At 41.5% G+C, this 23,730-nt stretch overlaps 1 protein-coding gene across 4 annotated transcripts in view; it reads right to left on the bottom strand.

Annotated features, from left to right (window-relative positions):
• The window catches only part of PLEKHG1 (pleckstrin homology and RhoGEF domain containing G1), a 212,190-nt gene that overhangs the window by 110,614 nt on the left and 77,846 nt on the right, over positions 1-23,730 (bottom strand). Inside the window, exon 1 of one of the 4 annotated variants that reach the window (XM_019735458.2) lies at positions 15,169-15,397. The exons of the other annotated variants lie outside the window; for them this stretch is intronic. The gene's annotated coding sequence lies outside the window, so the exon portion shown is untranslated. Of the gene's footprint in view, positions 1-15,168; positions 15,398-23,730 lie in introns of those variants that run through there. 4 annotated transcript variants of the gene reach the window in all.

The raw sequence follows: 23,730 nt of genomic DNA, 5'->3' as shown, positions 1-23,730 counted from the left end.
GCTGGAGCAGCCCTGAGTGCAGGCATGGAATGCATCATCCTCCCGATACAGCTGAGACATCAGGAAGCTTCTATCTGGCATGTTATGCCATGATTCACTTCAATACTGGTAGTTCGTTCTGATCCTCCCTACGTACCTCAGCACACAACCCATCTGCAACAATGCAAACCTGCTTACTGCCAATTATAAGTATTATTCTCACTCTGAGCTACTCACCAAAACTTGTGATCTAAAATTTGGCTCTTTCAATGCTCAACCTAGCAGGACTTAGCAAAAATAGCAGGGGTCATGGATAATTGCCAGTATTTATTCTCAGAAGAGAAGAACGCTTAGACGATTTCAAAGTTTTCTTTTGTTTACATTATAATTCAAAAGGAAATTTTTTGTTTATTTGTTTAGCTAAGAAGATCCATTGCCTTTCATGAAGATCCCTCGTAGCGTGAACTATTTTGAAAGTAGGGACATTAATTATTGTTTCAACTTGCCATGTTTCAAACCGCTTCTTTTCTGTGCGTCACGGGGTGTTCCGAGGCTTAAGACACTTAGCGACTGCAAGACATGACTGAGCCTGGCACATACTAGATGCTCACAGAATGTCAGTTTGTTCTCACCATTACCAGTTCTGTTCTTTTAGAGAGCCCAGGGGTTGGCTTGGTTGCTTGGGCAAGTAGGTAGGGCATGACCAGAGTGAGTAGACTGACCTCATAATTAAAACACCCTCTTCCCCATGAACAAGGTGATTTAGAGACCATTACACTCAAGAAGCATTGATGGAGCATCTGCATGGACAAAGCAATTATACCCACAAAACCTCACAGGACTTAATACTCAGTCACTTAATGAACTAAGCAAGGCATCTTTGTGGAAGACCCATCAGGCACAAGAGACCTCAGGTAAGGGTTGTAGAGAATAGTTATATTAATTTCTTTTTTATTTTGAAATAAGTATACATCCATAAGACTTATACTGAAAAAAGACCAAAAAAAAAAAAAAAAAAAAAAAAAGGCATGAGGCAGTCTCCCGTATCCTTCACCTAGTGTCTCCCCAATGGGGGCATCTTCCAGAACTCTAGCACAATCCCCAAAACCAGGACACTGATGTCACTCCAGTCTACACAGCACATGCAAATTTCACCAGTTTTAAGAACAGTTACATTTTGGTTGTGAAGAGTGAAAAGACAAAGAGGAGAAACTAAAAGAGGTAAAGGCAATAAACACAGACAGTATCATGTGATTATTCTGAAATTCGCCTTCGTACTAGCCAAGAAAAAGCGATAACTGCTAAACACATAAATGTACAATAAGAACTTTATTTCCCGGAAAAAACAAAAACAAAAAAACTTTCAAAGATTTTTTTTTCAGACTGAGTTTAACAATTATAATCAAATGAACCTGTTTTTCAAATCGTCTACAGATGTAAATGCTGATTAGTGAAATCAACCTCTTTTAAAGTGAGAAGTGACCCCAAGAGTTGATAACCCAGATCCTAACCCCACCCAGATCCTAACCCCATCCAAACTCACACACAATCTGCATAATTGTCATAAAAGAATAAATGAGGAGCTTTAGAACTTTCCAGATTGCCTGGCCCCAGAGTGGCATGTAGGAAGTACTAGGATTTTGTTATGTTCCCCTAAGTAAACTTTAGAAGCCCCCATTACTGTATTCATTATAAACTAGTCTTATCAGTTCTTGTCAGTTAATTTCCCAAATAATCTTTGCACATTCTCCTTCTCTTCTGTGTATATTTGGAAATATTAAAACTGATTTTCAGTTAGTTGAAACAGGTAAGGTTTTACTCTGTATCTCATTTTCATAATATGTAGTCAGGTTAGGAAGTCAAACCATTAATATGCCAACAACTTCCTTAATTCACAACTATCTTTCAAAATTGATATAAAACAAGGTAGTTCACAACTGATCTCCTGGTTTGATACATTTGCCAAATTTGGTCCTTAGCTGAAATGTTTTTAAAAAAACAAAAAAGAAGAAGATGAAGAAGCAGCCCACCAAAAGCACAAAATGTTTGTAGAAGCTCCTAAGAACCAGGTTCTCCAGGTCTATCAAAAAGGACTAGAATTACTTTCCTGAGCAGGTAATGATGTGGTGACATTTCTGATTCTTCACCATAAGACAGCTGCTCTGGTATTAGGAAGCAAAACACAGCATTTTCCCTTTGCACGGCGGGGCGCTGTCTGTGACACTCTCCCACCAGTGAGGCGGGCCAGTGTAAACAGATGTTTCAATGGGTGGAGAAGCCAACTCCTCTCCACTGTACACAAACAGCTGGCAGCCCCCGCTGGGGTCATCTGAATTCTGAATGACCAAGCAGAACTTTTGCAGAGGGTCCCCCCCTTCCAGGGCCACCCCCAGGCAAGATTCTGAAATAGGAGAAGCTTTTTCTGGACCACACGAGTGCCACCTCCCCAGTCCCTAGGCACGCTGAGTTGTGTCCTGAAATCTCCCCACTCTCCCTCCCCCTACCCACCCAGGATCCCTCCTTCAAGGGCTGGTGCCCTAAGCTCAGCCACCCCACAAAGATTCTGAAGGTGCTGAGAGCGCCCTCAAATAACCTGCATGAGGCACACAGCTAGACAGCTGAACTTGGAGACCTGACTCCAAATTCAGGGCTCTCTCCTAACCTACAGCCTGTCAAATTGTTCTGTAGGTCTAAGTAATTGAAAATTTATTATCTTACCCAGTTTTTGGAAGCTCAAGAATTTACAAATCGTTTGTAATGTTCCCTTTTCAGTATAAAATCATCATATATATTCTATTTCAGCTCTTGGAGAAATTTTAAAATGCTTAGAAGTATTGGTATTTTTAAAAGTACTTCTGAAGGTGATATATGGTTTCCAATCAATCTTTGGCAAAATGTAGTACAGTGTGAGATACACACACACACACACATATATATATATATATCACATATAGATGTGTATGTGCATATATGTATACATATACATACACTCATAAAATTAAAAACTACCAAAATCAAAACCAAGGAATTTTTCATTGACATTGTACAATTTTTGTACATTTTCTTCGTAGTTCAGAAGCAATTTTATTCTTCGAAGTACAACAAGGTCTTGTATTTAATAGATAATATGTAAAGAGAAAACCACCTCTGTACAACCTCTCAAATTTGATTTCTAAAACCACCAGTAGACTCAGTCTCATGAACACAAAGCATCCTTTTTAAAGAATACTTACCTGGAGAACTTCATCCTCTGTACAGATGGTTTCTCATATCTCTGGACTTAAAAATCTCTTGTAAAACTATGCTCATGAATCATTTACTCGTTTTTCAAATTCTGGTTGGCTTAAGATTCCTTTCATGCATTTTGCACTGAGATACTGTTCGGAAACAGAGCCACACAGCGAAATCAATGGGCCTGAAGAAAAACCGGCCGCTGGAATAAGCACTAATGCATCACTAGAGAAGTGTGTGTGTGTGTGTGTGTGTGTGTGTGTGTGTGTGTGTGTAACCAGATATTCAGAGTGTTTAATGCAAGATTAACAAGTGTCTAAATGTCATTCTCTGATTTCAAATTAAAAACTGCAGATTTTATTCCAGAGCTGGCAGCCTGCCAGCACTGGGGCCTTAAGGTGGCGTAGGGCTTTGGGGAGAGGCGGGAAAAGACCTCACTCTCACAGCATGCCACTTCTCCTTCCGGTGGCCTTACTGTTGGTCTCTTTAGTACAAATTCCACAGCTAGATTTTCTACACTTTCAACTTAGGCTATCAAAGAAGCACTTTAAAGGATATATGGACTTTAAAAAATATTTACAGGGGGCAGACATTTTAAAACATTTTCTGTGATCTGAATCCATTCTCACCACGACCTCGATATATAACCAGCGCTTCTGACACTATTTCGGGCTGATAACCAGTTTTCTGAACTCTCTGCAATAACGTACAAAAAGAGTACCCCAAGTTCACGCCACTGGTTGTGAAAGTGTTCAAGAAAATGATAAATTAACATTTGTGGTGAAGACTGTTGATCTGAATTATTACTTTAATATTTTTCCCGTTCTTTCGTCCTGACTAGAGTGCCTTAAGTAAGCCCATTTGGTCACTTTACAGGCATTTTCTTTTCTTTTTTTTTTTTACAGGCATTTTCACACAAAATCCCCCTCCGTTCAGGGAGGGCACATTTTGTCTCAAGAAAACTTCAATAACCAGGTACAGTTCATCATAGAAACTTTAGGGTCAGACTGCAAAACAACCATGATTAACATTTGCGTGCCCGTGGTTGTTAGGCCTTGCTGTGAGCACTGGATGGACGCTGTCTCAGTTAGTCCTTATAAGACATCCGTTATCCCCATTTCAAAGATGGGCGATTTGAGGCTTAGGCAGGCTGTGACACACGTCCAAAGTTATACCACTGGTAAGCAGCAGAGCCAGGATTCCACCCAGATCTGTGTATTCTAGTGAGAGTGTTCTCAGCCACTGCCCTACACTTCAAAATTTCAAAGAAAGAGGAATCAGCAGTTTTGTCCATAAGGAAGAGATACTTTTTGGCAGACTAGGATCCTAGCCTGTGGAACAGAGATATAGTTCTGGCGAATTCCTAACATTTTCTACACCCTTATCTCAAACGAAGACCAACTAACGGCAACACAGCCTCTAAAAACCAAAGGACAATGTGCCTGCTGTATTTGCAGCTTAAAAGTCCTTCAAATTATCAAATGTGAAAAGCTACATTTGCAAAAACATCAAGCTCAATTCAAGCTCTGGAGCATAGAGCTCTGAACAACCTCTTTGTAAAGAAGATGGAAACCAGGGTCAATTTTCAAGTAGGACAAATGTGGTTCGTTGGAACAGAAACTTGTTGCTGAATCTCACCACGGAGCAAAAGGCTTATAAACTTGTGAAAAAAATAAGGTTCACATGGAAACAAAAACACAACAGGAACTCTAATAGGGAGACCAACAGATGCTATGTGTCTTCCCAATTCTTTTAAAAGCCGTTGTCGGCTGTTAAAATGTCAATGCAGGATTAATAAAACAACAATAATTCTAGTATGCCAGAGGAAATGCGTTATGCTGAAGTTTAAAAATTTCAGTTCAATAAAAATTTACTAGCATAGAGGATTGATGGAAGTGATGCTTGTAAGGAAAAGGCAGCTCAGGTACCGGGAATTGACTAGAAAACCTCACGAGGACCACAAACTAATAAATAACAATAGCTAACATTTATTTGGGTACTTACTGTGTGCCAGGTACCATTTTTAAGCTTCTTTTTAAAAAATTAACTCATTTAATTCTCACAACTCTAAACGGTAGGGATCACTGTCATCCCTACTTTACACTTGCGAGAAATGAGGCACTGAGAGATGAAGTGACTTCCAACACCAGACAACGAGGAAGGTAAAATGGGCATTTGAACCAGACAGTCTAACTCCGGGACTGAGTTTTTACCCCCTTCTGCTATGACTCCCTGTAGCTAAGCCCTGATGCAAGGATAGGGACTGTCCCCACGTCACTGAACTGGACAAATTCCTGGTGGCTGGACAACAGGAACTTCTGCCATGTTCCTTCCTTCAGCAAAGGTTCTTATAAACTAGACTCGCGATGCTTCTGTCTGATGGTTCACAGTCCTGTTAGAGTCAAAGCCCCAGGTAAATTACAGGAGCGTGCAGCAAGATGAAGATGAGTGAGGCAATAACCACGTATAACACGGTACCATGTGGTTCGGATTAACTCCTAAACTCTCGTGTGACACAGCTTCCATTTCCTTGAATTGTTATTTTGGCATCCTTTGCCATTTCACTCTGCCTCTTGACCCAATCACAGGTCCCTGAGATCCTGACCAGGGCCACTCATGGCTCTGCAGCCCCACCATGGCTTTGTGCCAAGTAGACGCATCACAGATCTCGTTGCATGAATTACGTGCGGTGTGGACACCTCCCCACAGAGGCCGAGCACTGAGCTGGCTCTTCATGGAAGTGATGCATGAAGATGTAGAGAGAAAGGGAATCAGAAGGCAGCCAAGTGTTTGAAAACAAGGCCATAGCGGCTATGAAGAGATGGAACTCATGGGGAGTGGTTGGTCTGAACCAGAGGACTGGGCTAGACTGTGACCAAGCAGGGTAGTTACAGATGCAGGACCTCCCAGTCTCTCCTGGGGAATTTAGGCATTATTCCATAGGCAGTTTGGATCGTTGGCTGATGACACAGGGGAGAAAGGAATCTGACCAGGGCTTTGTTTGCTGACACAAGAGCTTCCAAGTGCCAAAGTTACAATGATCAGAGAGAGAGAAGCCAAAAGTGGAGAAGCATTTCCAAGAAGACAGGGGACCGTGATTAAGTCACACATTTAATTAACTTACTTTAACACACCAAACAATAGGCCACTGGTATACAAATACATACATCTTTATACTATTCTGACAAAGCAGGTAGCAACAGACAGTGAACCATATACATCTACCATTGTAGATTTGTCCAGGGAGCTCTGGGGAAGCTTCTACAAGTTTCCATCACTGCTTTTTCAGCAGGACTAGTCTCATGTGGTGAGCCCAGGGTGAGGAAGAACAATCGAGCAGAGAAGGCCCGTGCAATGGAGCACAGATTACCAGTAGGGGGTTGGGGTTCATGATGTGGAAGACTGAATCCAGCTCGGAAAATCATGATTACTTGTGATAACTTGGGTTTTGTTGCTGAATCACTTGGGTTTCAGTTGCTTCATGTGTAAAATAGGGATAATTTAGCACTTACCATAGATTGCTGAGACCATTAATTGACACAAAGCATATGAGGTATGGTCAAACAATATGGTGAATGTTTAAATAAAAAAATTTATTACAGTAAGAGACACATTGCCATTAATCCCCCTCAAAATACCTCCCCGCTCCCTTACCCCCCACTTCGAACACAATTTCTTGCCACTTTCTGAAGCACTTGTGGAAGTCCTCTTTCATGAGTGTCTTTAGTTGGCTGTCATTGCTGCCTTGATGTCCTGAATCAATTCAAAACATTCCCCTTTCATGGTCATTTTGACTTTGGGAAACAGCCAGAAATCACAAGGTGCCAGATCCGGTGAATAAGGTGGACGATGACACACAGTAATGTTTGTATTTGACAGAAATTGCCGTACCGGAGCCATGTGTGACACGAAGCGTTGTTATGATAGAGGATGAAGTAAAGATATTCACAAAAGAGGACTTCCAGAACTGCTTCAGAAAGTGGCAAGAACGATGTGATAAGTGTGCCCGAAGCGAGGAGGAGTATTTTGAGGGGGATTAGTGGCAGTGTGTCTTTTACTGTAATACATTTTTTTACATGAACATTCACCATATGTTTTGATCACGCCTTGTATAAAGCATTTAGCCAAGTGTCCCAGTACATAGATAGGTTTCCTAACTCGTGTTTTCTTAGACTCTGTATTCATCTATTTGGCATCCATTAATTATAGGGCCAAGCTAACAGCCAAAGTTGTTTATATCTCCCCTGTGATCCAGAGCACATACTCTGAACCACCTCCTCATCTAACTCTCACACATAAAAACAATACTTCTACTGCACTACTCACCCCAGGGCCAGGTACCAGGTGCCCCTGTGTGTCAAAGCCTGCTGAAATTATTCAAACTAGCCAATGCTAAGGTGTTTACACTTCCTTGTCTTGCCTTTCCCATGGAAACCCCAATAAAGGCCCAGCCTAGACTTTCCTCTTGCTCCTTTCTACCTCCTGACAAGCACTGGTGCTTCTCCAAGTGGCCCTGTGTGGAATGCCATGCCCCCTCCTCTTGGGAAATGTAAGTAATAAAAATATTTCAGTGGTATTAATCTCTCTGTGTTGTCCCTCAGTCACCTGTGTAAATTAAAACCCATGGGTACAATCATTGAGATAATAGAGCACAATAAACAATAGCTATAATAACATTTACATAGGTCATATAGTAGAATCGGTTAAATTTATGTCTCTTCTACCCAACCTTTTTCTCTATCCTTACTGTCACTTTCATAGGTTTGGCCTGAATCATTGCAATAACCTCCTTCATATAGCTTGTTACATTCAATCTCTTACTTCCTGAAACCATCTCTTTACATAGCTATCTTCTAAAACTCTCGGTGTAGTTTACCCTTTGCCAGGAAAGCTTGATATGGTTCTCTGTGGTCTGCAGATCAAGTCCGAGCTCTGTATCTTGGTACTCAGTTCTTCTCGGGTCTGCCTGGAATTGTAGCCACACTGAACAACTCAACATCCCACAAATGTCGTGAGCTTTTCATACCTCTGTGTCTTTGCTTATACTGGCGCCTGCCCTTAGAATGCTCTTTCCACTGGTCTCTAAACATGGAAATCGCAATGCACTTGGGGCATCTGAATTTGCTTATAGACTATAATTGCCACAACTGTATATAACTAAACTAATTTCAAGTTTTCAGTTTGGCTTAGGAGAACCTTCATGAATTAAAAAAGACTGAAAGGGTAATAAGAGCAAATATTTACTTTCTATTCACCCCAACTGCAGAGTTGAAAGTATCCTCAACGATTTGGAAGGCCCAGTTCAAACTCTCCTTATTTGGCAGACTCTATACTATATCTTAAAATTAATCATTTCTTCCACTGACTTTTTTTAGCCTGATGTAATTCTGCCTATTCATATTATATTTGTTATATTTCTTTACATCTGTCTTCCCTAGATCACAAACACTTTTTTCAGGTCAAGGATAAGCCTTAGAATTTTCTTTTATCTTTCCAGCTTGCCCATTAGTCTCATGCATAACAGCTGCTCAGTGAATATTAACTGAATCATGAACCCTATGATTATTCTAATTAAAATAAGGGGCTCTTATTAAATCGTAATTACATGGTTAATTATGGAGAAATGTGGGAAAAGAACTAATAGCTGATCTAAACTAAGTAAAATTAGTTAGGTCAGAGTATGAGTCTATTAAACTTCAGAAAACAGTGACAGACCTAGTAAATTATTTTAAAGCATGATTGTCATATTTAGTCATTACCATTAATTATACAGTGAGGTTAATTTTAATTTTGATTTACAAAGAGAAAACACTTGTAGTTTATAAACAAACCATATACCACACTGCAACATGCAATGTCTCAGTGTGCATTTCACCCATGCCTGAAGTTGCTAGGCCATACTTGGGGTAAGGTTAAAAACTCCCGTTGGGGTTTATAGAAGCCTAAGTAGGCTACTTGAAACTCCTCCGGGTCCTAAAGGAGGAAATGGGCCATGCCCTGGCTGGGCAAGAACCCAGGTGCATTCCTGGTCCCCTGCTCCTTCAAGCATAGGCTGGAACTTAATGAGGAGATCAGGTTTGGGTAGGACCCAGTCATACTGTAACGGCCACCTGAAGCTTCTCCCAGGTCCTCAATACGTACTCGGCGGTTAGCTGACTTTATCATCTGACTTTCCTTCCATCATAACTGTTGAAAAAGAAAGTTGGCTGAGATTTACAGCTACCTCTTCTCACTAGGTGGGTGGCTGGGCTTGGGAAGGAATGAGAACCATTCCATTGATACAAGGAGAAGCTGTTCCCCAGCCGACAGAATGAAGGAAATAGTGGTTTAGAAAGAATCTTAAAAATGACTCAAAGATGATTACAGGCTGTCACTGAGAAATGAGGAAGGAAGGGCTTTCTTTTCGACTACAGGGTATACAGCTCTACAGTCAGAAATTATTATTTTATATGTAGGCCAATGGTAGTCTGTATGCCTTTGAAATGTAAAAAGCAATAATCACTTAAGTATCTGGTAGGACTTACAAAGCATTAAGATAGATTACAAAGGCCATATATAAAAACCAGGCTCCATACTTTGTAACATCTTGCATTTCATGTTTTTAAAGTCACTGCTATCAAATACTCAGAGTGTCTACTCTACAGAGGACCCTGGGCATGGTGGAGTCAGAGAGTATCAAGCCACGGAGCTCTAACTGGGCTCATCTTCTTCGTAAGGAGGGAGGGAACGATAAGGAGAGGGAAAGTGAACGCCGCACGCCGCATGTGCTACGCTGCAAATGAGTTACAACCAAGTTTTTCTGGGGGTCACAGGAGCTTCACTGAAGAAGGAGAATGGAATTTCTCATCTAGCACACGCATTAAAACAAACATGTTTCCATTCAGCAAAGCAGATAACTTAGCTGCAATCTAAAGTTTGCAAATGTTCGCTCTTGATTCGATACTGAGAAAGTGGGTGGGGAAATCATCTATAGCAAACATATCCTCTGATGATCTTCACGTCTTAATCAAGGGTGTCATTTTGCATTTCTTATCCTTCATCTCTTGTTCTTCACACCTTTTGACACAGTCGAAGCACAGGAAAAGCATGTTTCAGAGTGCCAGAGGGTGGACTGCCCACCTACACACATTTGCATCCTCACTTTATTTGGACAGAACTGACAGAAACATAGTTAGATTTTGTATTTAAAGATGAAGACGGAATCACCCAAATCCACCTTTGCCTTCACTTTCCTTCCTTTCGTGGTGTAAAAAGGGATTCTCGAAGTTGTAGCAGCATTTACTTCAGTTTGCAACCTGTTCTAAGCCCAGCACTGAGAAAGAATAAGCACGTAGACGGGGCCAAGAGCAGTTATGAGTTGAAAAGACTTGTCTCAAGTCACATCGCCTACACCTGAGATGTCCGATCACCCTCATAAGAAACACCAAATATTCACTAAAGGCATGAATTAGGCATTGCCTGATTTCCTGAGTGAACTTCTGACATGTCACAGTAAAATACTTATATAACACATATACTCTTGATGGTCAGTGATTTTACGGAGTGTGAAACAATTGCAACTATATATTTTTAGGTCAGAAGAAAATATTGACAAAGAAACAACGAAAGCATAAAGACTATATACTCATTTTTATTTTAAATCTTTTTGGTACCTAAAAGTAAAACCTTAAAAACCATTCATCTGTCCACCTCAAGATAAATTTGTTGAATAAGTACTCTGAAAAGACCATTTCTTACATGTTAACATATTACTTTGTCATCTTGTAAAGTTCTGAATACTATTCTTAAATAATTTACCGGAAGCAGAACCAGCCCATCAATGTTTGAAATACTATGATTCATGTTTCTTACCAACTGCCTAGGCTTTACAAGTAATTCCTAATCCTTTTGGCAGTTTAGAACACAGGAGAGCCCTCTATCTTTTGGATATCTGGTTAAATAACTAATTTACTATCTTGCAATGAATACTTAACAGACCGTTTTCAAAATAATCCCTTGGCTTGATTCTTCTTGAATATAGTCAGCCAGAGAAGTATGGTTGGAAACCACTGTCAGAACCAAACAAATTACAACATTCAGTTTTTACACCTCTCAATCGTAGGTTAAACTCTAGATCAGAGCATGCCAGTATCTAGAAAAATGCCTGGCACATATTGGCTTTTGATGCATACTTGTTGAAATGAAAGAACAGATGCACTTATTGCTTAGAAAACTGGCAGGGCTCTGGGCAGATAAAAGCCTTTTGCGGGGTGGCAGGTCTGCTGGGAAAGGCCCTGGGAGTTTCTTACTTCTGGGCTCATCATACATGAAGCACAGGCTTCCTCTGCTCCACTGTACTTCTCTCACAGGTCAATCATCAGTCAGACCAAAGAGTCGCCTTGTAAATAAGTATCATTAAGAAGTCCAAGGTCCAGACAGAACAGAATGAGCTCAGGTATTTCAAAAGGATTTCATTCCAATGAAAATTTGTTTCAGTAAAGGCCACAATAACCTTTTGAACTAAGTCAACTGGAGAGCTGCAGTTTGCTCACTAGTTCTACTGTTGCCGCAAAACAATAGTAACACGACAGAAAAAAATAATGAACGGGGAAACCCAGAAACTAACTACTTTTACCATTTCTCATACCACGTTTAGACTAAACTTTGCCAAAAGACAGTAAACTTTTACTATCCTACTAGTCAAAGACAAATAACACGGCACAGGATTACATCTTAGAATAAAAGCTGTAGAAGAAAGACAAGGTAGGAATAATCATCTTTCCCTGTGTGGTTATTGAAGGTACCCATGTCTTTGACTAGGAAAAGAGCAAATAAACCTCCCACAAATGAGTTAGTACAATAACCCGAGAAGAAAAGCAGACTCTAGATTTGTCATTTCTATTTGCAGGGGTGGGGGTAGTAGCTTGTAACTCACTATCACCTTCCTAAATCCTTAAGCAAGAATCATCAAGTCAAACGTACCCTGACTCTGCATCCCATCTTGGCTCTGTGGAGTAAGAAGCTTGGATTCGGCCCTTGGAGGAGAGCTTCGATTCCTCCATCCTCTGACCAGAGCCCCCACCATGGTTGCTGACAGCATGCTCCCCAGGAAGCTGTGGCCCTGCTGGGCGACGGGGAGGTGGGTGGATGGCCCTGTGAGGCTGCCACCGTCAGGAGAATCATGTCCACCTGGGACAAGGTGCTACACCCAAGGTAGACAGGTCCGGGCAGTTCTACCTGTCTTCATCCTCCACCCACATTCTCATCCTTCTTGTGTTGTTAGCCCTCCCTCGGGAGGCCCAGGGAAAGTCTGGCAGATGAGATGAGAAAAAGCAGACAACAGCAGAAATTAAAATGAGGATATGAATAGAGTCAATCAATAGAAGAGGATGGTCAATAGTACAAAAGTGTCAATCTCCTTTGTATGAGAACTTTTTTTTTTTTTGATTCTTCATTTTTCACTTAAAGAAGTAAAGTCCTTTTTTTTAACATTTAAAAATGACTGTGTGGGGGATGGGGAGGCGACGGAATGGGACACGTACCTATGTATCTATTTCTCTTTTGCCAGCTTATTCTGTCTCTGAAATTGGAATAGCTTTTAGGCAATTGTTTTTCCAAACAGAACCATTCTTCTAAATAAACAGAATTTGTTTACAAAATATGAAGAAGTATTTCTAATGTTTTGAGTATTCACTTCACAGAATTATATCAGCTTTTGTGGATGAGGAAAGTTGATTAAGGGACTGTAATAAAAATTCACAATCATATAAACTCTCAAAGGCTTTTTAGAAATGAATTGATTCCAATGGCCTAATTCTCTCTCCCAGTGAGCTAGCTGGAGTTGCCTCACACTGAGTAGGTGGGACCCACACCTCACTCACACAGTACATTGCTCCCATATGCCCCCTACTGGTCAAGATGCCAGGTACACATTCTTTGGAGACTAAGGACTGCATTAAAGCTGTGTGTGTGGGGGGGGCACGTAATAGAAAGTTCTAGAACCCCTTGTGTATCTCTGTATGCTATATGCATTCAGACTGGGTGGTACTAAGATTGAATTAACTGTAGGCAGCCTGAGAGGTTCTGATATTATTTACTGTCCTTATGACTTTTATGGATCACGCAGATAGAATGATCCATACCTGATTTCACTCTTTTTCTCCCTTCCCTAGTTCTACCTTATTTAATAAGATCAAAGTTGTTTTTGGAGGAGGAAGGCAAATTCCCCTAAGTCCCCCCAAAATGAAATTATTTTTTTAAAGCTTACAGTTTATTAAACAGCAGTAGTATTTTGAGGAGATAAATTTTATATATTCATTTAGTTGAAATTTCTCTCAATTGCTCATTATTTTGACATTTCCAAAATTTAGACAAACTTTAGTATCATTACAGATGGAGGGAAAGTAGAAATGAAGGCTGGGAATTTGAAATGGCATGAAAGTAGGAAGCTGTTGGTTCTACTCCTGCACCCCAACCTCAGGGTGGGGTTCAGGCACACATCTGGGGTACAGGGTGTGATCACGGGGGCAGCATTTGATGAGAGGAGCAAGTCCTGTTCCTCCTTGCAGTGTATCTCCCCTTCCCTTTGCCGCGGGCAGCTCCTTCTGCCACAGAGGGCTGAGATGGCCATGATGGGGTTTAGCCGAGAGCTGCTCAGGGACAATGCTACATATCCTTCAGGGAAAAGGGCAAAAAGGCCTTCAACAGTCTCTCACTTCCTGTGACCCCCAGAGTCACAAAGATAGGCTGAACCTGCCTTCTGCTGGGGAAACTCCCTGTGCAGGTGGGGTGGCATCCAGGGAAGGACAGCAGGGGAACGAGGTACTGAAGCCCACCGTCTGGTCTTGGTTTGGTGGTGAGGGATTAAGCAGGGATCCTGAGGATGGTTCCAAGGTCACTTGTCAGGGGACAGAACCAGGAGGCTGGGACACAACCTGTGTATTTGCCTTGACTCTACTCTCTTAGGAACTCTGTCCAACTGCAGGGGTCAGAATGGGCTGGGGAAGAGGCCTGGTAGGGATGCCAGGAGAGGCTCTATCTGGACCAGCAGATAGAGCCTGGCCCCATCTTTAGGGTGAAGGGGCAGAGATAACACAGTGATGCTGAAAGCAAAAGTAAGCTATGAAGACTCTAAAGAGCTACTAACACTCTCCAAATGGACCTCTCCTTGAGGTCTTGGTGACTCCTGTTGCCACATAGCTGGGATCCCCTCACCAGTGGGCTCATCAGAAGTCCAGGGTGGGAGACATAGGACTCGTGGCCAGACTCATTTCCGAACCACAGTGAACTGCCCAAGTTCAGACACTGAGAACCCTGCACAGCTGCTGTTATCAGCCACCAGAGGTGACATGGAAGTACGTGAGAAAGTAGGAAAACGGAGCTAACTGATACTTCCGATCAAATTCCCCAAGCCTGCACTTGAATTTCCCATGGATGTGTGTCTCCTTGGTGCTCTCCTCCTTCCCTAGACACACACTACAGCACTTCTCACACTCCTGCAGCCCTCTCCTTCCTTATGTCTGTCCCACTCAACCAGCCATGCCCAAACCTCACTGCGCATCAGAGACACTGTAAAACACAGATTCCCAGGACTCATCCTGAAATGACCGCTGTCCTAGGTCAGGCGGCTTGCATTTCCTCTAGCTCCCAACACTTTCTAACACTGCCAGCCTGGAATCGATCCAAGGACGGTGTGACGAAGCCCACTTAATTCACTGTGGGCTTCTCGAAGTCAGGGAGCAAAACCTCTACCATCTTTGGTCCCAGAACAGTGGGTGTTGGATGAAGAGAATCACCACTGTGGCCGGGGGCCCAGCAACATGCACCCCTCATCTGCACACAATCAGGCTGCCTGACACTTTCATCTTTCCGTGAAGCCCCAGTGCTTCTTGCCACAACCCCAATGCCACCCTGGCTACAGGTGCCATCTCATGACATCACCTTGTCTTTCCTCCAGCCCAGACCCCACGGAATACCCACATTTCACTCGCCTGTGATGTTTTGATCCAGAACATGATTTGTCAAGGCAGCAGTTTTCTGTCCCTTCCACCCCACAAAGAACGGCTCCATGGTGGCTTCAGAGGTCCTAGTCCCCGGATACTATTGAAAAGGGGTTTGTACGTCAATGCAAGCCTCAGCTTTCACAGCAGCATGAACACTTCGCTGCCTTTCGTTTGCCGGTTGTGGCAGGTGGACACTCAGAATCCAAGGTTTTCCCCAACAGGAAGCTGAGCAATGACCATGACCGCTCTGGGAAACGCAGTCAGGAAGAGGAAGCAGGCTAACGTCCTGCCCGTGGAGGCCAACCCACCCTTCACCCTTCCCAACCCATGCGCATGGACTTCCTGCCACAGACCCTCACAGGCCGGCCGTGCTCTTGCAGAAACAGGCAAAAGGAAACAGGTCAGCTGCGAGCACATGAGGTCATTTTCCCCTCAATCGGTCTTATTATTACACGCCCTCCCCTTCCACTCACAAGAAGGGACCCACCCAGGAAGGAAACACGTGTTTTCATTACACAGCATATCTAGAAAACCAGAATCACGCTGAAGGCTTCTGAAAGGTCAATAAGGCTCACAGCAAACTTGAGTTCATAGGTGTTTGCTTCTAACTTCCCACAGTGACTACGAGTTACCAGCTATTCTCTGAATTTCACAAACGTAAATACTATCCTCACCCACCCTCTGTAGAGGATGAGGGCTGAGTTGGGCCACTTGTTTCTTTGTAATGTCCTAGGGCCCATTGTATGTAGCTGTGGGCACACAGAGGGCACTTCACACATGCTGGCTGAATAAATGCACATCACGCCATCATGGCATGCTCGTCAGCTGTGAGAACTAAGTGTGACTTCCATCTCCGTAGCAAATATCTGAGCTTCTGCTGTTACTTCAAGAAGGAGCTGCTGGGGCGGATGGTGGGCTGTGTGGGGAATTTTGCTCTTGAAGTGTGGGGTTCTGGGAGCTCTGTCTCCCTCTGACCCCTCACCACACATGTCTCTCAGGGGCAAGAATCAGGAAGTAGATTGGCAAGTGTAGAAGGGAAAATGGGACAGGTGTAACCTAGCCCCAGTGTCTGGCTCTACCTGCCCACAGGTAGTACAATTCCTGCTTTACTTCTCGATGCCATAAGGGTGACATAGGCAAAGTCTGCTCCAGCGTGGGGCGGGCTGCCCCAGTTTAGCCCAAAGGTGGGAAGGCTCCTGAGTTTAGTATTAAGATGCTCAGCTGCCCCCATATAGAAGATAGAATCTCCACTGTCAGCTTTGTCAGTAATAAAGGTCAGGGTTTAGTCTCTATCTGCCTTCCTCGTTTGTTTCAAATTGGTTCAGAACCTGGGTGGGAGGGGCGGGTCTTTATTGCCCTTTCCACAAGCTCCAACATCTGGTGGGCTGGCTCACGGACATGACATTAGGGGAGGACAATAACTCCTGGAGATGGGTGCTTCTGGCAGATGCTGTACTAAGTGTGGGCCACTGGTGTTTAATGGCGATTTACAGCAAATTGTTAGCTTTTGTGGTCATGCGATTGGCTTTTTCTGTGACCTGGTGAGCAGCTTTAAGCCTTACACCACATGCACTTTTTACTTCGCCTGCTGACTCAGTTTCAGATGGCTTTGCACACAAGGGAGTGGCTCTTTCTAGATGGTCAGGCATCAGGCTCTCACAAGCCCGGCTCAGGCCTCACCCCCTCTAAGCAGAAGGTTGGGTGGCTTCAGCAAGTCCAGGCTTAGCCTAATGGTGGTGGTGGTGGTGGTTGGGAGGCAGGTGACCACTGCTTGCCCTTGACCTACACAGGTGCGGGGTTTCTGCAGCAGGTATATACTGAGGCCAAGAGTCAACTATAGGAAAAGGAGAGTCCCTGTTTTCAGGCTTTCTAGACATCAAGGATGGAGCAATATTCAAAGGCAGCAAGTTCTGTATGCACTGCGGATAGTCTGTAGCTTCCAATGATTATTGCCAGGCCTATGCAGGTAGCCCTTGATTAGCTGCCCAAAATTCCATGCTGCGTTCAAGGTCGAGAGGGAACTGAGGGGCAAATTTGGATTTAGGTGGCTCATCCACAGGTTTGAGAGTCTCCCCATACTATGGGGTCTCAAGTTGCCTCTAGGTTGGTTCTCAGACTCAGATACCACTGAGACTCCCCTCTGGACTTGGCAGTGCTCTTCGGATCAAAGCACTGCAGTCCAACCTAGGTAACTGCTCCAGGGGATGGGAAATAAAAACCTGTTTTCTAAATTTGGAGGGTGTGGAGGCATTTGTGTTTGCATAGTGAAGAACATGGAGGAAATTCCATACATTTTTTCAAAGGGAAAATGAAACGAAAAGATGACGCCCTGTTGTCATTTCTTTTCTCTAAGTGATAACCACAACCCAGGCTGAACTGCTGAGAATTGGACGCTGTACAACACTCAACCCAGCACCACGCTAATCCCATATGCCGTATTTACAATTTGGTATTGTAATGCCCACATATGGGGAAAAGATCCCCTCACCCTCCCCAGCCACCAAAACAGCTCTCTAGTACGATGCTCCTTGGTCCAAATGGTATGTATCAGTCTCTCATATGACTTCTTGGCAGCGTCTTCCTTCTTCTTGAAGCACTCTCTTCCCTTGGGGACCATGGTCCCTTATCGTCCTGATTTTCCTCTTACCTATATTGATATTTCTTTTCTGTGTCCTTTGCAGAACAATCCATTGACTCAATTTTATCTTTGGCCCAAACATCTGAGTACCACACCAGAATATCTAAGTGACCATCTGATATCTCAGCTTTGAGATTTCACAAGTAACTGAAAGATAATATTCCCAAAATGAAACACAATCTTCCTTCCAAACCTGGTCCTCTTCCAGTGAATGCCACCACCATTTAAGTACATATAACTGCCAGAAATTTTGGAGCCACTATTTCTACTTTTTTCTTTCACTCTAGATACTCAAAATCATTACCACCTCCATTCAATTTTTTTTTTTTAACTTCTTAATTTTTCTCTCTTAAACATCACTTACTTTTTGCCATCTCTACCCTGGGTATCTTTCATCTATACTAGTAAAATGTTCTAAACCTTCTCGTGGAGGGCATAGGATTAGCACAACACAAACTATTCAAATTGCAAACCTGATGCCACCCCACCTTTACCCCACCAATGGAAAACTCTTCCAAGCCTTTTCATTTCTTCGAGGACAATAATCAAATTTTTAACATGGTCTCTAGCACCTCACATGTCCAGCCCCTGTCACTTATTAACCTTACTAGCCTCCTCTCCGGTACCACTGCAGACTTATAGCTCTTCTGTAAGTTTCTTGAGGGAGTCACGGTGTCTCCATATTGCTTTTCTGCCACGGACAACCTCCCACTGCAGCTATGACTGGTCTGTCATATCTCAGTTCAGTCACTGTCCTCAAGGCAGTGTCTATATGTCTGTATTGTTTTCTTTTTAGAATTAATAATTTGCAATGACTATTTGGTTTCTTGTCATCTCGCCCACTACTATTGTACTATTGATGGGGTGGGGGTTGGGGGGGGCGCATGTGTTTGTCACCCACGTCAAATCCCCAGAGCCTGGAATAGTGCCTGGTACGTAGTACATACTCTGCGAGTATTTGTTCAGTAAATAAATGAACAACTGTAATGTGCTGGGTCTTTGGTATAATTAGTATGCATGATATTTCTATCACAGCTGTTGCAATCTTTAAAAACATGCTCTTGTTATAATTAGATACCAAGTTTTGTAAAGAAAGTGGCCCATAATGATAAAATCATTCCCATGGGAAAACGTGATCAACTTTGTGATACCTACTTTATTTTACGGATTCTTCAAAGAGAGCACAGTGGTAAAAAGTGCACTGCCTACATTTATCTCCTACTTGGATTTAAGAGTCACATCTTCTGCACCCCTGGAAATCCGATCCATATTGTCGGACATAGCCATAAAGCTCAAGAAGTTTAACAAATGATTAGATACGTCTTGAAGTTTCATATTCATTATAAGATTAGAACCTAGGTTAAAATGTATTAAAAACTATTAAATTTGAACTTTATTAAAAACAGAGCAATTCAAATAAAGGCAACAGAGCCTTCTCATACCAAATGCTTAATATACTGCAAAAATGATTTCCACTTTTATTTTCTCCTTTACATCAAAGTAAGGCAAATCCACCTTACATTAATGTGGCACCTTCACTTACATTTGCAGTTTAATAAGAACTTGTTTAACACTTTGGTTTTGTAGAAGATTATTAACATTTTTGCCCTTTTTTTCAGGGATTTGTTACCTGTTTTCTCAAAAACAGGAGGTTATGCGTATAGACTAATTTCTATCTTACAATTAATTGGTATTCAGAGATTTCAGGCTTTCAAAACTACCATATGTTAACCTAATATGATAAAATCCAGGTTTTCTAATCATATTTAAAAGGCATCTAGGAGTATTTTGTCTTTTATTCACATACTCATTCATTTGCTCACGGATAGTTGGAACAAATTCCCAAGAAAACCTCCCCATTTGGCTGACGGACATAACCATCTGCTTTAGCAAAACTTTTGTTATTTGTAATTCCACCCTGAAATTTGAACCCTATAAAATTGTAGAACTCTGTATTAGATTGGTACAGAACCTTAAACCAGAGAATCTGCCAACATTTCTCTCTCTCATTTAAAAAGAGTATGTGGATTAATTACAAGGTGCTGACTGACCAGGATTAGTCTTTATCCCTGTGTGCACAAAATTAATTCTTACCACTTACATCAATTAGAGTGGGTCAAGATGGGGAATTCAGGCTGAACCTAATAGAAAAACCTATTTACTAAGACATCTGAAGTTAACATCGGTTATTTGTGTTAAGAAATTATTCTTGTTTATCTATGGAGAGTCGTTGATGGCATTAGATTTCTCCATGTCACTTTGTAGAGTTATCAAAGCTTGCTTAAAACTGGGAGCAGTTTTAAGACATTTGACTAGAAAAAGTGGGAAGCAAATTCACCGTGTTTGTCCCATTTTGTCTGTAAGCATCAGATAATACTCATACCAACATCTAAGGAGTCACAAATACTATTTACATTAAAGACAAGGGAACACATTGAAAAGAACTTATAAGGCTTCCCTCTTTACTCTTGCTGAAAACATTTGAAATAGATGTTTGAAATAGTTGGCCAACCGGATTTTCTAGCTCACAGAATTTGGGCAGTCTCAGATGGGAGCACCTTTTAACCAGGTCACCTCCTTCTTGTAGTGACCTCCCTTAAAATAATGAGGTCTCCATTTTTAGACATTTAGGCCACCACAAGTAATTTTCCCCCATTATAATCACTCCTTTGAAAATATTTTTGAACATGTCCTGTTTAAGTACTTTTGAATTGCGCTAATGACTCCTTCAGATTATAATCTATCTCCTTCATCTCCACTTCTCACAGGTTCTAACACTACAGTTGCATAATAATTGCTTATCTCATGATAGCCTTGCAATAAACTACCAGACAGAGCATTGTAGGTTCAAAGGGTAAGACTCTAATAATTCTTATTATATACTGCCAGGTTTTCTCCAAAAGGATAGGATCAATTTACATTGTCAGCAATAATGCATGAGTGTATCTGTTTTCCCTCCCACCTTTCCACTGTTGGCCTTTGGCTTTTGTTCACTTGGTAGGTGTACAATGTTTTCTTTTTAAAATTTAGTGACGTTAAACATATCTTCATAGTTGCTCTTCTGTTTGTTTTCTTTTGGGTGAAATAGCTGTTAGTATCCCTGGACCACTTATCCAATGAAAATACGGTATTAGGGGTGGCTTAATGGCTCAGTTGGTTAGTGCGTGAGAATATGATATTGCATTCACATTTATATAAATTCACGTGTGTGTGTGTATCAAGTCTCAAATTTTTGTTACACATATTTTCTCATTTTGTTGCGTTTCTTCTGTTTCAGCTTTAAAAGGTCTTAAGTTTTATACAAATCCATTTGTCCATCTTTCCCATTTCAATTTTTTCCCTTCAACACATTTTTTTCCTTGATAGCTGAAACTGTGCTACTCCAAATATATAATTATTTAACTCATTGGGAGTTCACTGAGTTTATAAATACATATATACATATGTATATGTATATATGTGTGTATATATATATATATATACACATACATATAGATCTACTATCTTTACTAGTGTTTTACTCGATTCATCTACATTTTATAGGTATTTTATCATATCTTCAAAAAATATTTTTGTTGTTTCACTTTTGCTGTTTAATTTTATCACTAGGTTTCAATAATCCTTGTGCTTATTCTTTCACTAAAAAAAATAAGTTTTATCATTAAAGGGGGCAAAATAAAACTATCTTAGAAGGAGGGTGAAAAACTCAAGATAGACAAATATACTAGGAATATGAAAAACGGTGAGGTTGTAGGGGTAGGAGCTCCCTTCTCCTAACCCCGACCCCAACCTGGGAAGCCTGAGAAAAAGAACAAGAAAAATAGCAAGAATGCTCCTGAGACTTTGCCAGTGGTGAAAGGCATGCACTTTGGTATCGGGCAGATCTGGATGTGAGCCCTGCTCCGGCCACATAGGAGCTGTGTGACTTGAGGCAAGTTCCCAAATTGTGTTGCCCACTTTGTGCATTAATAAATGGTACAAATGGAGAGTGGACTGAAGGGGACACGAATGGGTGCAGGAAGACCAGTCAGGAGCTTTTACCACCGAGTGGTGGTGTAGGGGAAATGATACGGTGTATCCAGACGTCTTCAGGCATGGCCTGCTGGCAAGCTCCCAAAATGTTACCCGTGGTTATTAAATATTTCTCAGCTAGGCCACTTCATCAATTCACACAAAACTTTTGAGTTCACCTCTCCATTTTCAAAGTTCTATTTTGAACCATTCCTAATTTGTACCTTTTATAGAGTTTCACCTCTCCATTTTCAAAGTTCTATTTTGAACCATTCCTAATTTGTACCTTTTATAGGAAATGTGTGAGGTGTAATCTGGCAGTTTGAAAATTAGGCAGTTTGAAATAAAAGTGAAACCCAGGTGCCCTAGATGTAGTTTTATAATAATCTGTAACAATAGCTTGAGCCCCACCGGCTCTCTTAATTTTGATGGAAATCATTTTCAGATGAGCTTATATAACTCCCTGATAGCAAGCTGATTTGGGGAAAGTCAGGGGGAAAGAGGCTTGGCCTCTGAGGTCATTAATTCTGTCATTACTAGAGTAAAATTGCAATTATCCACATTCCTCAAGCAATGAGAAGTTCTGCCTCACTGAACTTTCTGGCCACTTTAGGGTTAACAATAAAACCTTCTTTCAACGCTTGTTAAATTTTTTTTTTTCTTTCTCAACTGGGTCATACAAGTTCCCACCTCAGTAACTATGTGCGGTGTCCAAACTATAATTTCATCTCTCGCTTATGATTCAGACTCTTCTTCTGCCTCAGGGTCAACTCTGCGAACAAGGAGCATCACCCCAGACTTCAGGAAGAAAAGACAGGCGAAACGGGTTTCATAAACATTAATAGGATAACACACTTCAGGAGGTTTTTACTTTTTTCTTAAATAAATGTCTCATGTCTAAGTATTTGCATGGAAGGGAGGGTTAACTTTTCTTCTAGAAACCAAGTTTAGAAAAAAAAAAAAAAAGTCCATTAAGGGCTTTGGCTTATGTAAATTTTACTCGACTACAGGTGTGTATAGTGCCCTAAATGAGAATCTTGTGCCCTGAGAAGTGTTCTTGAATATATCTCAGCATTTAATAGCAAGCACTGTCTACACACGGGTAGAAGAAAATCAACGGTGCCTGCCAGACTCTCCATCTAAACACACAAGGATTCTCCTATGACTAGAACAAGGGGGCCAAATTAGCTGCTGCTCTGCAGAGCTCACAGATTACACAGAATGGTTGAAAATAATGCTGTGCTCGACAGATGTGCAACTACTTGAAGATGAAAGGATCTTTTAATAGAACGCTGCCTACCTTAGAAGTGTTTTTGGAACTTGTATCAGTGATGGTTTGCCCTTTTAAAGAGGATGCTAAAGGTTAGTTTTCTATGGCATAAGGACTGCAGACAAATGCCAAAATTCTATTCCCAGACCTAAATTATATAATCAGGAATAGAGCGTTCGAACTGCACATCAAATAGTCTCGCTTTCTGGCAGACTATGAAAAAAATCAGTTTCAATGTTTGAAGTAGGCATTTGTTTATATAATGCAACCAACCATGACTGCCAAACACAATAATTAAATGCTTTAACAAGTGAGAAATCTTGCCAGAATATGTAATTTGAGGGGAAAATAAGCAGAGTTGATATGCAGCAGAAAATGCTGAATTATTTATCTCATGCTACTCAGAAGCAGACATTCATGCTGTGAAGTCTACCTGCAGAAATACTGAAAGAGAAAGGAGGGCGTCAGAAGGGGCCAGTTATTTTACTCAAATCTTATCTTATTTTTTAACTGTAAACAGTGCTCTTCCTTATCACCCAAACTTAAAAACTGAGGAGTTCTCACCTTCTTTTCATTATAAAATTACCTGTGTGAAAATGAAGTTAAACATCTACAAAGAA

The sequence above is a fragment of the Rhinolophus sinicus genome, linkage group LG05, assembly GCF_036562045.2.
Source record: "Rhinolophus sinicus isolate RSC01 linkage group LG05, ASM3656204v1, whole genome shotgun sequence".
In the NCBI taxonomy this organism is placed as follows: Eukaryota; Metazoa; Chordata; class Mammalia; order Chiroptera; family Rhinolophidae; genus Rhinolophus; species Rhinolophus sinicus.
This window is presented reverse-complemented; position numbering and strand designations above follow the sequence as displayed.